Here is a 20,857-nt window from a genome sequence, read left to right on the forward strand (position 1 = left end):
TCACTGTGGATTACCGCCAGCGGAATGTATGTTGCTCCGGTGGCCCTGGCCATTTGAGACTTTGTGGCTGTAAACAAATGTACAGCACAGACTGATGGCACTGGGAGTGCTGTGTCACCGCCTAGGCCTTCTTTTCTGTCCCACTGGACTTGGAAGACACTCCTCCATGGGTCTCTTGCGCTCCTACACATCTTGCTGAGTGTGACAGGAAAGCAAGGCCCCGAGTGCTCTTTCCCTGGCATTTCTCAGGTTTGTGCTTACAGCAAATGACTCCAAGGCTGGTTTCCAGGCTTCTCTTAGGGAGCAGGTTGCCCAGGCTCAGGGTCCTTTCCTGTAAGGCAACTCAGTGCACAGGCAGGCATTTGTCAAGGATGATCTGCGTCACCTCTGCGGGAACTCAGGCTTAGGAAACTCACAGCCTTTTAAAACTCACAGCCGTTTTTAAAAAACGGAATCTTCCCTGTTGCTAGAAGAGAAAGAGACCTTTTCCTCCTTCCCTTTTCTTAGAACATTTCCTTGAGAAAACTGGTATTTATAAACCCTTCCTCTGCCCCTTGGGTACATATGTAAATCTGAAAAGGGTTCATAAGCCTTCTGTCAGCAAAACAACCCGGGAATAATTTTCTTTTGGGCCTAGGAGCCATCTCCTTGAACTATAAACACCAAAGCAGACAGTGCTCTGTCTCTCTGTCATCCTGGCACCTTAGCCTCAGGCCCTGGCTCTAAGCTGGAACACAGTTCAGTTCAGTTCAGTCCCTCAGTCCTGTCTGACTCCTTGTAACCCCATGGGCTGCACCACGCCAGGCTTCCCTGTCCATCACCAACTCCCAGGGCTTGCTCTAACTCATGTCTGTCGAGTCAGTGATGCCATGCAACCATCTCATCCTCTGTGTCCCTTTCGCCTACAGCCTTCAAACTTTCCCAGCAACAGGGTCTTTTCTAATGAGTCAGTTATTCACATCAGGTGGCCAAAGTATTGAAGCTTCAGCTGCAGCATCAGTCCTTCCAATGAATATTCAGGACTCATTTCCTTTAGGATTGACAGGTTGGATATCCTGGCAGTCCAAGGGACTCGCAAGAGTCTTCTCCAGCACCAAAATTCAAAAGCATCAATTCTCTGCCTCTCAGCTCTCTTTATGGTCCAACTCTCACATCCATACATGACTACTGGAAAAACCATAGCTTTGACTAGACGGACCTTTGTGGGCAAAGTAATGTCTCTGATTTTTATCACACTCTCTTGGATTGTCATAGCTTTTCTTTCAAGGAGCAAGCATCTTTGCATTTTGTGGCTGCAGTCACAATCTGCAGTGATTCTGGAGCCCAAGAAAATAAAGTCTCTCACTGTTTCCACTGTTTCCCCATCTATTTGCCATGAAGTGATGGGACAGGATGCCATCATCTTTGTTTTTTGAATGTTGAGTTTTAAGCCAGCTTTTTCACTCTCCTTTTCCACTTTCATCATGAGGCTCTTTAGTTTCTCTTTGGTTTCTGCCTTAAGGGTGGTGTAATTTGCTCATGTGAAGTTATTGATATTTCTCCCGACAATCTTGATTCCAGTTTGTGCTTCATGCAGCCAGGCATTTCCCATGAGGTACTCTGCATAGAAGTTAAATAAGCAGGGTGACAATATACAGGCTTGACGTATCCTTTCTCAATTTCGAACCAGTCTGTTCCTCCATGTCCAGTTCTAACTGTTGCTTCTTGACCTGCATACAGGCTTCTCAGGAGGCAGCTTAGGTGGTGTGGTATTCCCATCTCGTGAAGAATTTTCCATAGTTTGTTGAGATCCACAGAGTCGACGGCTTTAGCATAGTCAATAAGGCAGAAATGCATGTTTTTCTGGAATCCTCTTGCTTGTTTTATGATCCAACGGATGTTGGCAATTTGATCTCTGGTTCCTCTGCCTTTTCTAAAAGCAGCTTGAACATCTGGAAATTCTCGGCTCACGTACTGTTGAAGCCTAGCTTGGAGAATTTGGAGCATTAATTTGCTAGTGTTTGAGATGAGTACAATTGTGTGGTAGTTTGAGCATTCTTTGCCATTGCCTTTCTTTGGGATTGGAATGAAAACTGACCTTTGCCAGTCCTCTGGCCACTGCTGAGTTTTCCAGATTTGCTGGCATTTGAGCGCAGCACTTTCACAGCATCATCTTTTAGGATTTGAAATAGCTCAGCTGGAATTCCATCACCTCCACTAACTTTGTTCATAATGGTGCTTCCTAAGACCCACTTGACTTCAGGATATCTGACTTCAGGATATCTTGACTTCCAGGATATCTGACTCTAGGTGAGTGATCACACCATCGTGGTTATCTGGGTCATTAACATCTGTTTTGTGTAGTTCTTCTGTGTACTCTTGCCACCCCTTCTTAATATCTTCTGCTTCTGTTAGGTCCATGCCATTCCTGTCTTTATTGTGCGCAATTTTGCATGAAATGTACCCTTGGTATCTCTAATGTTCTTGAAGGCATCTCTAGTCTTTCCCTTTCTATTGTTTCCCTCTGTTTCTTTGCATTGATCACTTAGGAAGGCTTGCTTATCTTTCCTTGATACCTGCTTGTCATAAGAGACAGGAGAAGTCTGACTCTGCCTTCGGATAAAGACAATTAACTGGCACAGATGCCACTACCATGACCAGCTGAGCTTAGGATGAACTACAAGAGAATGTAGAGAAAATGGTGGTCTCAGGTCCTCTTGCAGGACCACTAGTTGTCGTTCTTCTTAAGAACATTCAGGTACTGGACTGTGTATGCTCAGTTAAGCAAAAGGTTGATTTCTTGCTACCTTTGCAGTCTGATTAGCAGATTGCGCATGATGCCAAGCACAGTCTGGTTTAATACTCAGTAATGAAATCATTCTGTCTCTATTCTCCATTTGTGGAGAAGATCTCCTGCGTTTTCAGGAGACTGTATTTTTAATTTTCCCAGTTTGCTGATGAGGCTGGGATGGCCTGAAATTTCCCGAACTGAGCAGACCAGTGAAGATGAATTATAAAATGCCTCCCCCTTAGCTCTTTGCTCTTTTCCAATACTACCTGCATGGATCTCACTGTCCAAATTCTAGATTTTTTTTTGAGTAAGCATGCATAATACAGGACCTAAAAATCCATCAGGGTCACCATCAGCTTTAATGGTGGGAAAGATGGGAAGCCCAGATGTTGCCTGCAGATCTCTCTTGAATGGCCACTAGAGCTCTAGATGACATTTGGAAGGGAATCCATTTGAAAGGAAAATGCAGGCTTATGTTGGCCTGAGGATGCTTCCATTAATTTGGATGAATTAACACATGCGGTGGTTTTTAGAAGAACCTCTTGCCCAGGTTTCCCTGGTGGCTCAGACGGTAAAGAATCTGCTAGCAATGCAGGATACCTGGGTTCAATCCCTGGGTCAGGAAGATCCCCTGGAGAAGGGAATGGCAACCCACTCCAGTATTCTTGCCTGGAGAATCCCACGGACAGAGGAGCCTGGCAGGCTACTGTCCATGGTGTTGCAAAGAGGTGGACACGACTGATCGACTAACACTTGCACTTTCATCCCCAGCAAAGGAATTACTTGTGTTTACAGGATGAGTATCATCCTAGGAAGAAGGTTAAACATTATTTGGGAAGATGTAGGAAAATGGAAGAGGAAATGGGAGAATTAAAGTCACTTTCTCTTTCTGCAAATCCTCCTCCTCCTTTCTCTGCTGTCTCCCCTCATTTTGGTCCCTTTCCATAGCATCTCTTTATCTTCACACCTCGATCAGACTTCTAGTGAAGGCAAAACTATGATCTTCAAGATGGGCAGTTAAATAGATTTCCCTGCAAAGAAGGCCAAGGAGACAGTAATGAATTATCGGCCCTATGTGAGGTGTGTGAGTCTCATGCCCCAGCTCTGACTCCATTTCGGGCTTAGCCTAGATCTCGGCCTTCAAGAGTATTTTCTTATCTACAAACTATATAGCTAGAAAAGCAGAGATGAGAAAGCAATACTGTTAAGGAGTAAGTGGGAACTTTAATAAAAGATGGTGTCCCCACCCCACCTCCCATGGTGGCTACAGGATGGGGATTTGTCACTTGGAAGACCAGCAAAAATGGTGCTAGGCTGAAAAATACAATATGGGAAAGGAAACCCAAGAGTCATCTAATTCTACATTTTTCCTGACTCAATGACAAGACAGTTAGCCTTCCCTAACCACTTTGCCAATGAAACTGATGCCATTAAGTGGCTACCCAGACTTGAAACAGTACAAATCTACATGCTGTTCAACTTCCCTACATTATTCACTGAGGGATTCTTTTTGTGGGCCCAGGAAAGACCCACAGAAGTTTGCACAAGTACCTGGCAGTGTGTTTTCAATTTACAGCCCCAAACATTGGGATGTGCCCTGGTAGCTGCACAGAATTCTGCAAGCAGCAGGCTGTGGTTGGTTGATGGAGCAGGCATGTCAGGACCGAAAAGCAACCCAGCATATCAGGGGGAAAGGTGGCCAAAAGACTCAGACTATATGCCACCTCCCACAACCATGGAAGAACTAATGACTTGAGGGACCCACTGAGAGGCCTGCAGATAGCCATACTTGAAGTCCTTCTACGAAAAGTGAGCTGGGAGAAATCACCCCACAACTTACCGGCCTGGATCCAGAGGCAGTTCAAAATCACCCACTAGTCCTAGCAACGTTTGCTTCAACCTAGAACAGACAATTGCATAAAACTTAGCAGCAGCTGCTCAATTTGGGGGCATGCTAGAGAAAAAGGAAGGAGAAAAGAAGCAGTTAAACATCACTGTGTTAGCCACTTGGTTACAGCTATTTTCTAAGGGAAGAACCCCTACTCTGGACAACACGTGAAGGGAGCCAAGTTAGGTGGGAAAACTGTATGTCATTATTACATTATGCCAAGACACTGGATGAGGGACTGGAGAAAGAGACTCCTGAGAATGCAGAACCTGCCGGAACAAGGGAATCAGGAAAGCCCAGGACGAAACCCTCAGCCAGGGAATACTAGGGAAAAGTCTCAAAGTCAACTGATTGAGGGAACCTTGGAGGTGGAACCCAGTGAACTACAGGTTTCAATAACTTTCCCTGAGGCTAATCTATGCTTGCCTTTTCTGGTAAATATTCATGCTGCAGAAGACTCTTGAGAGTCCCTTGGTCTACAAGGAGATCAAACCAGTGAATCCTGAAGGAAATCATCCCTGAATATTCATTGGAAGGACTGATGATGAAGCTGAAGCTTCCAAGGCATGATGTGGACAGGAGCAGGAGCAGGGTGGGCAAGATCAAGGGCAGGATGTGGGTGGGCTCAGAGGCAAAAGTGGGTGAATTGGGGGGCAGGGTTTGTGTGAGGAGCCACCAGGGAAGCCCACTTGGGTGGGATTGGGAGAAAGTGTGGCCTGGGTTCAGGGTGAAACCACCCTCCTCTTCATCTTTAGCACCTCACTTTCAATCTCTCCCCAGAGCCACAAGGCTCTTCTAAGATGTTTACAACCCACAGAGTAAGAGGTCCCAAGCCCTCAGTGGACCCCAAGGTGAGACTTTTCCTTCTCTATTTCATGACCTTCCATTTCTCCCCTTCTCCCTACCTGACCACCTTCTTCTTCTGGTTCTCCATGCTTGAAGTGCCTCCTATTCCTTCTTCCCTCTGCCTGACTGCTTTCATACCTACTGACCAATCTCGATGGGTCCCCTCCTCTCTTCCTGACCTCCCCTACACTCCCCCGCCCTACTGCTCAGGCATCTTCTAGTCTCACTTTTCTCTCTGCCTGGTTGCTGTTTCTTTATTGATAAGCTCCTTGCCTGACCACACCCCTCCAAACATTTCTCTTTCTGCCTGTCTCTCTCTTTCTGCCTGTCTAGCCTCCATTCCTCTCCTGCTCAGTAAAACCATCTCCTGTTCCTCCTGTCTCCTTGCGTGCCCAGCTACTTTCTTTTCCTAGCCCCTGCCCGACATTCCACCCCAACCATCCCTGAAAAGCCACCCTCAATTCTTCTCTTTTGAATTTCGGACTTCCCTTCATTTATGTTTTTGTTCTTGCTGCCTCACTTGTCCAGTCACCTTCTCCCTGCTTCTCATCTCCAAAATCCCTTCTTCTTTGCTTGATCAGCCCTCATCCCTCCACACTCCTGACCCCATTCCTCACCTCCTCTGTGTTTTACCAACCTCCATTCATCTACTGTGGTCCAGCTAGTAAAGAATCCGCCTGAAATGCGGAAGACCCGGGTTCAATCCCTGGTTTGGGAAGATCCCCTGGAGAAGACAAAGGCTACCCACTGCAGTATTCTGGCCTAGAGAATTCCATGGGTCCATGGGGTCGCAAAGAGTTGGACATGACTGGGCGGCTGTCACTCACATTCATCTACTTCTCCCTGTCAGACTTCCCCTCCATCCTTCCTCTCCTTCCTGTTTGATCTCTTTCTACTCTTCCATCCATCCTACCCATCACACCCTTTCCTACATCCCAGCTTAGCTTCTTCCTCCATCCTCCGTGCTTGATCATACCCGCTTTGCCCCCTTCTTCTTTACCTAGTAATCACTGAATTCCTCTCTTCCTTCCTGCTAGGTCACTTCCCGGCCCTCTCCTTCTGCCCGACTGCCCTCCAATCCCCCTCTTCCTCTCATTTACCTGCCTGATCACCCTCCATAGCCACCCCCCTCCATACCTCATCATTATTCTTTCTGCCCTCAGGCTCCAGATGATCAGGTGTGTGGTTGTCCACTAGTGCACAATGTCTTTGAGGTCACTGATGATTTCTGTCATCTCCCCAAATGCCTTTGCAACCTCCACTATTGCTGGGAGAAGCTGAGGCGTGCCGAGGTGGACCTAGAGCATGTTTGTGTGGTAGGTTACGAGGCTGAGTGTGGCTGAGGGGCAGCATGGGATCCTAGAAGCCCCTTCTCACACTTACCCCCCGCAGTTGCACGAGCTGGTTGAGCAGGAACACAAGGAGCGCACAGCCATGATGAATCGGACAGGGTTGCCGGCCCTGATGCTTCACCAAGCAATCCAGCATGATCCACTCACCACTGACCTTCGCTCCAGAATAGACAGCTGAGCTCTGCTCAACTGAGGTCCTATGCCCGATACCTGGCCCAAGGGAGACACTACAAATTTCTCACACACCTGTTCCTATAACCATGTCTTTCTCAGGGCATCTCAAAGTTTCTCTGTGCTTCTCTGTTCCCCATTTAGTATCCTGTCTCTACGCCTCCTTAAGGTGGACTGGTCTTTAAAATTTCCCCATTTCAGTCCTTTCTCTTATCCCCCGTCTCTCTCTTTCCTGAATCTGGGCGGGGCCAAAGGGTCTGCCCTGTGCTCATCTCCCACTGGCCAGAGTTTTGTTTAGAAACTTGAGATTAGCAAGACATTTTAATATCTCCTGGTGGCCCCTAATCCAGTCTCTGTGCCCACAAACTCAATTCCACACCTCCGATGGTGGTGGGTCACAGTGCAGCTTTACTTGGGTGGCAGGCTCATTTGGAGTTGGCTGAGAAGTGCTGCACACTCAGCTCAGTTTGTCCTTTTCTGTCAAGGGAGAGGTGAGGCTACAAAGTGGGCACCAGTGACCCTGAGTCCCCCATCCCAGGCCATCAGTTCTGTCATTGTCACCTGATCAGTGCACTTTGACCAACTTCTGTATAATTCTTGGCATTCCCCAGGCCAGAGGTGCTGGAAAAATGTTGCAATGGAGGGAAAAGGTGATGATTCCGCTTTGGGACACTGAGGAGAGTTCAAGGTGTCAATGCGATCGTGCCCTTGCCCCTGCCCATCTTGTTCCACCCCTCACCATACCATGAGATCCCAGCCCTTCTGTCAGCCTTGGCCCCTGTCAGTAGAGTCCTGGTCTATGCACACCCCCACTCCCAGACCTCTGATCCTGTCTTGTTCTCCTCTTCCCACTACCCTGCTCTGGGTCTACTCTTTCCAGCTGACTCTGTCTACCTAATGCCTGTAGGGTTGCCAGAAGAGGATTGGGACCTCTGCCACATCTGCCTTTGCCAGGCCCTGCCAGGCCAGTGGAGGTGTGTCCAGTAACGCTGCCTGTGGGGACTGGTATGCCTCCAATGAGAGACTTCAACTACTCTTCCTGTTCTTTTTATATTCACTTGACCCTCAGAGATTTTGGGGGGGCAAGTAATTTTCACTATTGTTTCTTCTGCATGGACTCAGATATTTCATCTAAATATTTCGGGATGTTGCTCTAGACTTACACCTCGTATTCCACCATCACGAGTATATTAGTTATCTAATGCACTCCCTATCTGGTGCCATATCTCCTTTTTTTATTCCCAGTATTGTATTTTTTTCTTTCTTGATCATATTTTCCAGGAGCTAATCCCTTTAAATAATTATAAGATTAGATGTTAGTTTTATTTATACTCCCTAAGTTTATATTTATTTATGTAAACTTTCATTTGATTAATTGCCACCTTGATTGTTTGTTTTGTGTTTCATTTGTATGTGTTTGCTTCATTTTGTTCTTTCTTGAATTGAATTCCTAACTTTATTATTTTTTGTTTTCCAGTCTATTATAGTAGTAAAGGATTTGAAACTACACACGTTTTTCTAATGCAGCTGTACCTCATAAACTCTGGTCTGAAAAGTGCAACTTCAGAATTGATTTCTCACTCTGATTCTACCTTTTGAGGAATGTTTCTTAGTTTCTAACTGCTTAAGCAGTTTTGGCTATCTTTCCTTTCTATATTTGTAATTATGCTTTTACTGTGATGAGAGAATGTAGCATGTTGAATATGAATACTCAAAATATGACTCAAGATTTTCTTTGTGGCCCAGATTACTCAAGTGAGTTTTGTAAGACTTTTCATGGATGTAAGAAAACATATTTTCTGTTAGGTTCAGATTACTCATTAGGACTTTTCTATCTAGTTTGACAGTTACTGCTTCTTTACTCTGACTTTTGTCTTTTTGTCTGTTCCAACTCTTCTGTTATCAAAAGATAGAATAAATGTTGTAATATTTTAAGACAAATTTCTCTTTGTAGTTGTGTTTTTGGCAGGTAGAGGTGGGAAACCCTAAAGTTTTGCACAATCTTAGGCTCTTTTGCACAACACCACTATAGGTTTTCTCTGTTTTGCTTGTTGAGTCCTTTTGACCTTGAATTTACTTTGCCAAGCACATCATCACTGCTTCTTTTATTTTGCAGCCACTAACCTTGTGTGTGGGTTTCCCAGGTGACTCAGTGGTAAAGAATCCACCCGCAATGCAGGAGAGATGGGTTCTATCCCTGGGTCGGGAAGATCCCCTGGAGTAGGAAGTGGCGCTCCACTCCAGTATTCCTGCCTGAAAAATTCCATGGACAGAAGAGCCTGGGGGCTACAGTCCAGGACTTGCAACGAGTCAGACACGACTGAGCAACTGAGCATGCACAACCTTGTGTATCTTTGCCTAAACCTTATTTTTCTCACTGTTTAAGGTATGCTTCTTTTCAACTGTATGCATTTGTTGCTCTCATCGCACACTTGTGTCTTCGGCTTTAGTCCATTTAAATACGTGTAAGTACGATAATCTTGTCTTTTCTATTATACCATCCTTATTATCAATTTTACTGTTTCCTAAATGCAACGTTTTTCTTTCCTTCTTCCTAATACTTTGATGCTTCTGTTCATTTTTGTCCCTCCCCCTTACCGCATTAATGCTTTTTATGTTTACTAATTGTACAATTATATATTGGGTCACTTCTAACAGGCATGATTTATGTGTTCTCTATTATTTGATCAGAATATAATCAGCCTTTCCTTGTAGAGAAGGATATTTATCACCCGTATTTGCCTCAGGAAGATGAACAGTATTATTTTTGGGTTTTTCTAGCAATATTTATACTGATCTTTGGAAGACTGTATTTTTCTTAGGGTAAGTCAATTCTGCTTCAAGAAAACTTACTTAGTATTTGTACCTCAAGGTCCCAATCACTTTATTTACCATAATTTAACTCTAGTTACATGAATGTGCAAATGTTTTACCACAACAGTTGTTGCTAACCATTGTTTTGCTCTCTTATTTTGAGGTCTATCTTCTCATTCCGTATTCATTTATTTAGAATACTTCCTTTAGTGTTTTCATCAAATAGAGTAAACTGGTGGAAGAGTCTTCAAATTATTTAGTGTCTGAACCTGTTGTTCTTTTGCTTTAAGGAGTGTTTTCTTGGGAGTGGGTATAGGATCTCTGCACTAGAGTCCTTCTTTTTAAGTACACTTTTTATTTTTGTATTGGAGTGTAGCAGATTAACAATGTTGTGATAGTTTCAGGTGGCAAACAAAGGGACTCAGCCATACACATATAGGTATCCAAGAGTCCTTCTTTATTGATGGCCTATGAGAAGTGGCTTCTAAGATGGCTCCCAGTGATCCCAGACTCCTGGTAGTCAAGACTTTGTGTAATTCCCTCCATTTGTGTGACTCACTTCTAAGCAGTAGCATACCTTTAACACTAAGGAGATGCCACCTTCGTGATTTGCTTACAAGAGATTGTAGCTTGTGTCTTGCTAACAGACTCTCTTCCTTGTGGACTTAGTGAACCAACTTGCCGTGTTGGGGAGGCCTAGATAGCAGGGAACTCAGGATTGCCTTTGACGAATAGTATGAAACTGAGGCTCTCAGTCCAACAGCCCAGATGAACTGGATCCTGCAAAAAACCACATAAATGAGCTTGGAAAAACATCCTTCCCCAGGTGAGCCTTCGCATGAGGCCCCAAGCCCTGCTGAGACCTTGATGGCAGCCACACGAGAGACCCTGAAACAGACAATCGAGCTACGCCGTGCCTAGGATCTTGACCCACAGAAACTATGAGATAATCAGTATGTGTTGTTTTCGACAACTCAGTTTATGGGGATGTGGAGACAGACAGGTAGGGACTGGAGGGTCAGTGATTTTGTGAAAGATACTAGGTGGGTTTCTGAAATGAAAACCATAGCATCCATCAGGAAAGTTCAGTGTTTGGCTGCTCCATGAGGCAGTTTTCAAAACTACGTGGGTCATTAATTGGTAGTCTGGGGAGACAGATAATTGGAAACCTGCGTGGGATGGGGCACTGCTGCACTTGTGTTGGTTATTATTCAGTGTTGTCATAGTCATCACTGTGGATTAGTAATATGAGGAGCCTGGCCATTCAAGTGACTTTGAAGTGTCCTCTGGCAGTCCCTGTAGTGCATCCATGGGTGGATTCTGCTGGTCAGTGAGTGATTGGCAGCGAGAGGAATCAGGGGTATAGTGCCAGGGACGTGAGGTGAGCAGAGACCAACATTTTTGAGTTGGTCAGTCACAGGGGGACTTGGTGCACACCTGGTTTCCAGGGTCTAAGAAAGGAGGGAGGATGAGTTTGAGTTTTGGCCTCTGTCAGAAAAGGGAAATTCAAGCAGGTTGCTGTGGATGTGCACAGAAATATGCAGAAGCTCAGTTTATGCCCACAAGATGTCCTCCTTCAGCCGGAGCATCTTGAAGACGATGGATAATAGGAGTATTGTTTATTGGGAGCCGACCCGGTATGGGGTTCAGAATCACAGACTGACTTTGGAGTCGGCTGACCTTGGCTTCAGTATTTCCTGGTCTTTCTACTTGCTAGTAGTGTGACCTTGGGATAACTGACTTAGCCTCATTGTGCTTCAACAGCTTCTGCTGCCAAATGGTTTTAATGATCATCATTGTCATGTAGCTGGCAAGGTTACAGTGAAAATTAAATGAGGTACCTGATATTGATCAGCAGGGCCTCAGGGCAGAGCAAGTGTGTCACAGGAGGGGCAGATTCCAGACTTGCTGCCCCTGAGATGAATCACCATCCCACTGCTGAGCGTGAGTACCACGTGGCTGGTGTCCCACATCCAGAGCCCTGCCTGTTTCAGTGAAAAATGTGATGTAGTTGATGGAGGAAAGGTGGGATGAAGGGTGAGCCCCAGAGCCGGGGAGAGGGGGAGGTCCAGGGTGTCTGCAGGCAGCAATGTTCAGGTAGGGTGACCACCAGCCCCAGCCTGGGAGACATTGCCCCCTGATGTCCAGCACGCCCCACTGGCTCTGTGGCAAAGGCTCAGCTGATCACCACCCGAACTTCTGTTTTCCTGATCCTTGGGGATTTGCTAATTTCCCCTCTACCCTGATCTAGGGCAGAAAATTCCTTTTTTTTTTTTTTGGAACCTAGAGGATGGCCAGGTAGTAGGGTGAACACAGTCTCTAGGGCCCTTCTAGTTCTTCCTCTTCTTCTCAAAGATGAATAAAGTGGCCTGAGAAGGTACATGAGTTGCCCAGGTCCCTGGGGTTGTGACTGTAATGAACTGGAGCCAGGTCTCCTGACTGTGTCCTCCACCCTCCCCACACTCCAGCCAAGACCAGCTTTCCCACTAAAAGTTCCCCTTGAAATTTTGCAAACAGAGGAGAATGAGGGAGCCAGACATTGCCCCACAGCTCCCTTCTTCTGACACTCCCGAGTCTGCTGTCAACTTCGGGGACAGGCTGGTTGTCACAGGAGCTCAGTAAGACAGTATGTGTTATAAAACTGCATTACTTTAGTTTTGTTGATTATATGGATTTGAAATAGTTAAATGTATTTTATATTATTATATAGATTCATATATGTTTATAAATGTGTAAAAATGTATATTAATATATATGATTATATAAAAATAGTTTCATTTTTGTAACAGGAAGTGACACAATCTAAGTAGAAAGAAGAAAATTAAAATGACCTCTAACTCTATTATCACCTAACTATCAATTCTATTAACGTTTTGATGTTTATGGTTTCAGACATTTTTTCTGTGTATGTGCATGTGTGTCTGTTCCTGAGTGTTTAATATATTAGTAATATATGCACACTTAGTTTATATGAAAATTAGAATTGTTTGTTTACCTTCATTTTTTGCTCTTTACACTAACTTAAACATTTCTCCATGTCGGCAAATATTTTTGTATGCAAATTTAACAGTTGCATAATATTGAGTTTTTGCATGTATCATCATTTTTATAACCAATATACTGTCAATCTAGGAATCATTTTAGGAATCAGTGACCTAAAATAGACTGGAATGGGTGAATTTAACTCAGATGACCGTTATATCTAACACTGTGGGCAAGAATCCCTTAGAAGAAATCGAGTAGCCCTCACAGTCAGTGAAAGAGTCTGATGTGCAAGAGTCTGATACTTGGGTGCAATCTCAAAAATGACAGAATAATCTCTGCTCGTTTCAAGGCAAACCATTCAGTAGCACAGTAAACCAAGTCTATGCCCCAACCAGTAGTGCTGAAGAAGCGGAAGTTGAACAGTTCTATGAAGACCTACAAAACTTTCTAGAACTAACACGCAAAACAGATGTCCTTTTCATTATAGGCAATTGGAATGCAAAAGCAGGAAGTCAAGAGATACCTGGAGTAACAGGCAAATTTGGCCTGGAAGGACAAAACAAAGCAGGGCAAAGGCTAACAGGGTTTTGCCAAGAAAACGCACTGCTCATAGCAACACCCTCTTCCAACAACACAAGAGAAGACTCTACACATGGACATCACCAGATGGTCAATACCAAAATCAGGTTGATTATATTCTCTGCAGCCAAAGATGGAGAAGCTCTATATGGTCAGCAAACACAAGACCGGGAGCTGACTGTGGCTCAGATCATGAACTCCTTATTGCCAAATTCTGACTTTAACTGAAGAAAGTAGGGAAAACCGCTAGACCATTCAGGTATGACCTAAATCAAATCCCTTACGATTATGAGTGGAAGTGACAAATAGACTCAAGGGATTAGATCCAAAGGACACAGTGCCTGAAGAATTATGGACAGAGGTTCATTGTACAGGAGGCACTGATCCAGAGCATCCCCAAGTAAAAAAAATGCAAAAAGGCAAAATGGTAGTCTGAGGAGGCCTTACAAATAGCTGAGAAAAGAAAAGAAGCTAAAGGTAAAGGAGGAAAGGAAAGATATACCCATTTGAATGCAGAGTTCCAAAGACTAGCAAGGAGAGATAAGAAAGCCTTCTTCAGTGATCGATGCAAAGAAATAGAGGAAAACAACACAATGGGAAAGACTAGAGATCTCTTCAGGAAAATTAGAAACACCAAGGGAACATTTCATGCCAAGATGGGCACAATAAAGGACAGAAATGTTATGGACTCAACAGAAGCAGGAGATATTAAGAAGAGGTGGCAAGAATACAGAGAACTATACAAAAAAGATCTTCATGAACCAGATAACCATGATGGTCTGATCACTCACCTAGAGCCAGACAACCTGGAGTGTGAACTCAAGTGGGCCTTAGGAAGCACCACTATGAACAAAGCTAGTGGAGGTGATGGAATTCCAGTAGAACTATTTCAAATCCTAAAAGATGATGCTCTGAAAGTGCTGTGCTCAAATGCTAGCAGATTTGGAAAACTCAGCAGTGGCCACAGGACTGGCAAAGGTAAGTTTTCATTCCAATCCCAAAGAAAGGCAATGCCGAAGAATGTTCAAACTACTGCACAATTGCAATCACCTCACACGCTACCGAAGTAATGGTCAAAATTCTCCAAGCCAGGCTTCTTCAACTGTACGTGGACCGTGAACTTCCAGATGTTCAAGCTGCTTTTAGAAAAGGCAGACGAACCAGAGATCAAATTGCAACATCCGTTGAATCATCGAAAAAGCAAGAGAGTTCCAGAAAAACATCCACTTCTGCTTTATTGACTATGCTAAAGCCTTTGACTGTGTGCATCACAACAAATTGGAAAATTCTTCAAGAGATGGGAATAGCAGACCACCTGACCTGCTTCCTGAGAAATCTGTATGCAGGTCAAGAAGCAACAGTTAGAACTGGACGTGGTAGAACAGACTGGTTCCAAACCGGGAAAGGAGTACGTCGAGGTTGTATACTGTCACCCAGCTTGTTTAACCTCTATGCAGAGTACATCATGGGAAATGCCTGGCTGGATGAAGCACAAACTGGAATCAAGATTGCCGGGAGAAATATCAATAACTTCACAGGTGCAAATTTCAGCACCCTTAAGGCAGAAACCAAAGAGAAACTAAAGAGCCTCGTGATGAAAGTGGAAAAGGAGAGTGAAAAAGCTGGCTTAAAACTCAACATTCAAAAACCGAAGATGATGGCACCCGGTCCCATCACTTCATGGCAAATAGATGGGGAAACAATGGAAACAGTGAGAGACTTTATTTTCTTGGGCTCCAAATCACTGCAGATGGTGACTGAAGCCATGAAATTCAAAGACACTTGCTTCTTGGAAGAAAAGCTATGACAATCCAAGAGAGCATGAAAAACATCAGAGACATTACTTTGCCCACAAAGGTCCGTCTAGTCAAAGCTATGGTTTTTCCAGTAGTCATGTGTGGATGTGAGAGTTGGACCATAAAGAGAGCTGACGGGCAGAGAATTGATGCGTTTGAACTTTGGTGTTGGAGAAGACTCTTGCGAGTCCCTTGGACTGCCAGGAGATCCAACCAGTCAATCTGAAAGGAAATGAGTCCTGAATATTATTGGAAGGACTGATGATGCAGCTGAAGCTCCAATACTTTGGCCACCTGTTGTGAGTAACTGACTCATTAGAAAAGACCCCGTTGCTGGGAAAGATGGAAGGCTGTAGGAGAAGGGGACAACAGAGTATGAGATGGTTGGATGGCATCACCAACTCGATGGGCATGGGTTTTAGCATGCTACGGCAGTTGGTGATGGAAAGGGAAGCCTGGCGTGCTGCAGTCCCTGGGGTCGCAAAATTTGGACACAACTGAGCGAATGAACTGTACTGATACTGTTAGTAAACATGCATGAAGGATAGTTTGGGTTTTGACAATTAATACCACTGTAGTTACATTTATGCACTTAAATCTTTCTTCATATACGTGACTGATTTCTAGAAATTGAAGTCTTGGATCAGGGTGTAAGGAAAAATATTTAACGACTTAGGAGGGGATAGTCGGTACACTTAGTCCCAGTGAGAAACCTGCCTTTTCTAAGTGTCACACAATCATATCAGTTACAGATACACAGCTTGTGGCCATAGAAATATGGTGCTCCTTGGGTCTCCCACAGGGTGCGACCCCCAGCTGAAGTGTGGGTGTTTTCAGACGGGTGGATCTGATCTCTACAACACTTATGACTTCACAGACCAAGCTCCTTCCCAAAAAAGCAGGAAGTAACCAAGTTTTTAATGAGCTATCATTAATTCATGTATTTGTTTTTTTGCATCCATTGCTTTCCCAGTGTCTTTAGGGGGCCTTTAAGAATCCCTGAAGCATAGCCAAAGCAATCTTGAGAAAGAAGAATGGAACTGGAGGAATCAACCTGCCTGACTTCAGGCTCTACTACAAAGCCACAGTCATCAAGACAGTATGGTACTGGCACAAAGATAGAAATATAGATCAATGGAACAAAACAGAAAGCCCAGAGATAAACCCACACACCTATGGACACCTTATCTTCAACAAAGGAGGCAAGAATATACAATGGAGAAAAGACAATCTCTTTACCAAGTGGTGCTGGGAAAACTGGTCAACCACTTGTAAAAGAATGAAACTAGAACACTTCCTAACACCATACACAAAAATAAACTCAAAATGGATCAAAGATCTAAACGTAAGACCAGAAACTATACAACTCCTAGAGGAAAACATAGGCAAAACACTCTCCGACATAAATCACAGCAGGATCCTCCATGACCCACCTCCCAGAATATTGGAAATAAAAGCAAAACTAAACAAATGGGACCTAATTAAAATTAAAAGCTTTTGCACAACAAAGGAAACTATAAGCAAGGTGAAAAGACAGCCTTCAGAATGGGAGAAAATAATAGCAAACGAAGCAACAGACAAACAATTAGTCTCAAAAATATACAAGCAACTCCTGCAGCTGAATTCCAGAAAAATAAACGACCCAATCAAAAAATGGGCCAAAGAACTAAACAGACATTTCTCCAAAGAAGACATACAGATGGCTAACAAACACATGAAAAGATGCTCAACATCACTCGTTATCAGAGAAATGCAAATCAAAACCACAATGAGGTACCATTTCACACCAGTCAGAATGGCTGCTATCCAAAAGTCTACAAGCAATAAATGCTGGAGAGGGTGTGGAGAAAAGGGAACCCTCTTACACTGTTGGTGGGAATGCAAACTAGTACAGCCCCTATGGAGAACAGTGTGGAGATTCCTTAAAAAACTGGGAATAGAACTGCCATATGACCCAGCAATCCCACTGCTGGGCATACACACTGAGGAAACCAGAATTGAAAGAGACGCGTGTACCCCAATGTTCGTCGCAGCACTGTTTACAATAGCCAGGACATGGAAGCAACCTAGATGTCCATCAGCAGACGACTGGATAAGGAAGCTGTGGTACATATACACAATGGAATATTACTCAGCCATTAAAAAAATACATTTGAATCGGTTCTATTGAGATGGATGAAACTGGAGCCCATTATACAGAGTGAAGTAAGCCAGAAAGAAAAACACCAATACAGTATACTAATGCATATATATGGAATTTGAAAAATGGTAATGATAACCCTATATGCGAGACAGAATAAGAGAACACAGATGCATAGAACAGTCTTATGGACTCTGAGGGAGAAGGTGAGGGTGGGACGTTCTGGGAGAATAGCATGGAAACATGTATAATATCATATGTGAAACAGAACCCCATTCCATGTTTGCTGCATGAGACAAATACTCAGGGCTGGGGCAATGGGATGGCCCAGAGGGATGGGGTGGGGAGGGAGGTGGGAGGGGGGTCCAGGACGGGGAACACATGTAAACCCATGGCTGATTCATGTCAATGTATGGCAAAAACTACTACAATACTGTAAAGTAATTAGCCCCCAACTAAAATAAATAAATTTATTTGAAAAAAAAAAAGAATCCCTGAAGCAAAATGTCCAGCTATGACTCTATAAATTTAGGTCAGAGGAGATATAGAGAGAATGAACAAAGTCAGCACCAAGATCTATCTTGAGTGTAGACAGTTGTGCCTGATAGTCCTGCAAAGTAAATAAAATTGAGCTATAAGTTTCTTTCTTACCTTCCTATTAGATGCAGCTGGAAAAGAAATGCAGTCATTTGCAAGATTTACATTGGTCACAGGTAGAAAATATGCCAATTCTTCCAGGGTAAATGTTTCCTGATAATTGAATTTCAAAAACAAGTTTGATCTCCTTATGGAGTGTAGATGAGTTAAACTTGTACTTTATCATCTAAATCAGGGCACTTTAGAATGGGGAAGGGGCATTGTTAATAATTATGGTGGGGGACTTCCTTCCTGGCAGTCCAGTAATTAGGACTCTGTGGTCTCACTGCTGAGGATCTGGGTTCAATCCCTGGTCAGGGAACTAAGACCTCACAAGCTGTGCAATGCAGCCATTAAGAATAGTAATAGTGGTTATACCAAACAACAGGTGTAAACTGGAAAAGGGGTCGGCCTAAGGAAAAAGAGTGTTATCGACAGTAATCTTGTCGTTAAGTGTATTGTAGTAGGGTCTGCCACATGTTTAAGGGGTTGTTCTTATGAACTAACTATGGGCTCACGTAAGTTATTATTCCAGTGTACTTACATTCACAATCTCTATACTTATTCAATCTGTTCTTATTGATGAAAGCAACATGACACAAAGGTGTATCTTAGTTTCCCTTATATTTATCTGGTCATTGTATTGTCACAGTTTTTGTTTAAAATGAATGCTGCTGCTGCTGCTGCGAAGTTGCTTCAGTCATGTCTGACTCTGTGTGACCCCATAGATGGCAACCCACCAGGCTCCACCGTCTCTAGGATTCTCCAGGCAAGAGTACTGAAGTGGGTCGCCATTGCCTTCTCCGTTAAAATGAATAATCATTTTAATTAAAAAGAAACAATGAATAATTCCTCTTGAATTCATCCAGTTTCTCATTGTGAAATGAAGCTTTTACGGTAATCTACTCTATGATTTCAGTCTCAGGTGTCTTTATTAAAAGGAGAAAAAGAAGGCAAAATTCAAACTTAGAACAGTTAGCCAAATATAGAGGAGCTACATGCAAGTGATCCAGGTTGGACACAGGGAAAGCAGATGAGGATGAGGATGATGATGATAGAGAACACTCCTATTGCTCTCTGTTTATGCTATGTACTTATAGTTTTTAGGACATGCCAGGCACTGTCCTATGTGACACAGAAGTAGGTACACACATATAAACTCATTTAATTCTCTCAGAAACCATATGAGCTGGATACTATTATACATTATTTAAAAAGGAAACTAAAGGCCAGAACAAGTAAATACTTTTCTCAAGATGGCATGGGTCATATGCAGGAGAGATTAAAACAATGCAGCACGTCTCCACTTACATAGTCTATCTGGTACCCATTTGGGGGCTTCCCTGGTGGCTCAGATGATAAAGAATCCACCTGTTAGTGCAGGAGACACAAGAGACACGGGTTCCATCCCTGGGTCGGAAGATCCCCTGGAGAAGGGAATGGAAACCCACTCCAGCATTGCTGCCTGGGAAATCCCATGGACAGAGGAGCCAGGTGGGCTACAGTCCACGGGGTCGCAAAGAGTCGGACACGACTGAGTGACTAAACATGCACCTACATAGTACCCATTTAGTTCTTCCAGCAGCTCAGCTTTACCCTAAGTAACGTACCAACTCAGCTGGAAGGGAAAATCACTGATGCTTTGTACAGAAGATGAAATACAATAGGTTTTAATATTAAATAGAATGAATAAGTTATGCTATTATCCCATTATACTAAATTTTGAAATATTGAGCCTGATCAGATCATGAAATCCAGTCTGTTTTCCTCTTTTAGTTAGGCTAAAATAGTGAAATCTAGAACTTTGTCTTATCCCTGCCAAGCTTCACTATTCTTTCACTCCTATGCTGTACTCTTTTTATCCACAAGCCTCATTTCATTTATTCTAGAGATCTTATGCATCCCGATTCACAGGCATGGATTGAGACTTCTTCCAACTTTCTACTTCATTTAGTATATATGTACAAAATTCACTAGAGCCAATAATATTTAGTTACAGCTAACACTATTCAATGTAAAATGTTGATGCCTGTGCTGAAAATAATTATCTTTAACATTCTGAGCCCATAGACTTCCTTATCAGCACATAAATAGAGTCATCAGTCTGGAAACATAGCTATGAATGTGAGTTTGTATTCTGCCAGTTGCCAAAGTGAAAGTCGCTCAGTCGTGTCCAACTCTTTGCAACTCCATGGACTGAACAGTCCCATGGAATTTTCCAGGCTTGAATACTGGAGTGGGTTGCCTTTCCCTTCTCCAGGGGATCTTCCAAACCAAGGGATCGAACCCAGGTCTCCCACATTGCAGACAGACTCTTTACCAGCTGAGCCACAAGGGAAGCCCAGAAATACTGGAGTGGGTAGCCTATCCGTTCTTCAGAGGATCTTCCTGACCCAGGAATCAAGCCGGTGTCCCCTGTGTTGCAGGCGGATTCCTTAACAACCAAGCTATGAGGGAAGCCGCGAGTCATGAACGTGTCCTCAAAACATCCAGCTTATTCCCCACTCCAATAATTATTCACATACACGTCTTCCATTCATTTGGCTCTTTCTGCTCTTTGTGCCAGTTCAAAATACATATGTGATTCATAGACCAGTTAAGAGCACTATGCTCTGAAAATTAGTCCACAGTCTCACCACAACTTTAGGGAGACATAATTTTCTCTGAATGTTAAAAGCAGACTTTATCTATGCTGCCCGCCTTGATGCTTTTTGAGGGAGAGCTGTCTCCTTCACTAGAGTGATTAATGCACAAGGCTGAATTCTTTTTTGTTTTCAAGCCATTTCCCCCTTCCTACTAACGAACTCTTTTTGACACACTTTAAAAATAAAAACCCACTGAAACATCTCCAAAACACTATTAATGTCAGTACTTGAACTG

At 43.6% G+C, this 20,857-nt stretch overlaps 1 pseudogene; it reads right to left on the minus strand.

The window, feature by feature from the left end:
* The window catches only part of LOC145535700 (zinc finger protein 510-like), a 26,664-nt pseudogene continuing 5,807 nt past the window's right edge, over window positions 1-20,857 (minus strand).

This window comes from Giraffa tippelskirchi, chromosome X (genome assembly GCF_054371585.1).
Source record: "Giraffa tippelskirchi isolate mGirTip1 chromosome X, T2T-mGirTip1v1.2.pri, whole genome shotgun sequence".
Classification (NCBI taxonomy): Eukaryota; Metazoa; Chordata; class Mammalia; order Artiodactyla; family Giraffidae; genus Giraffa; species Giraffa tippelskirchi.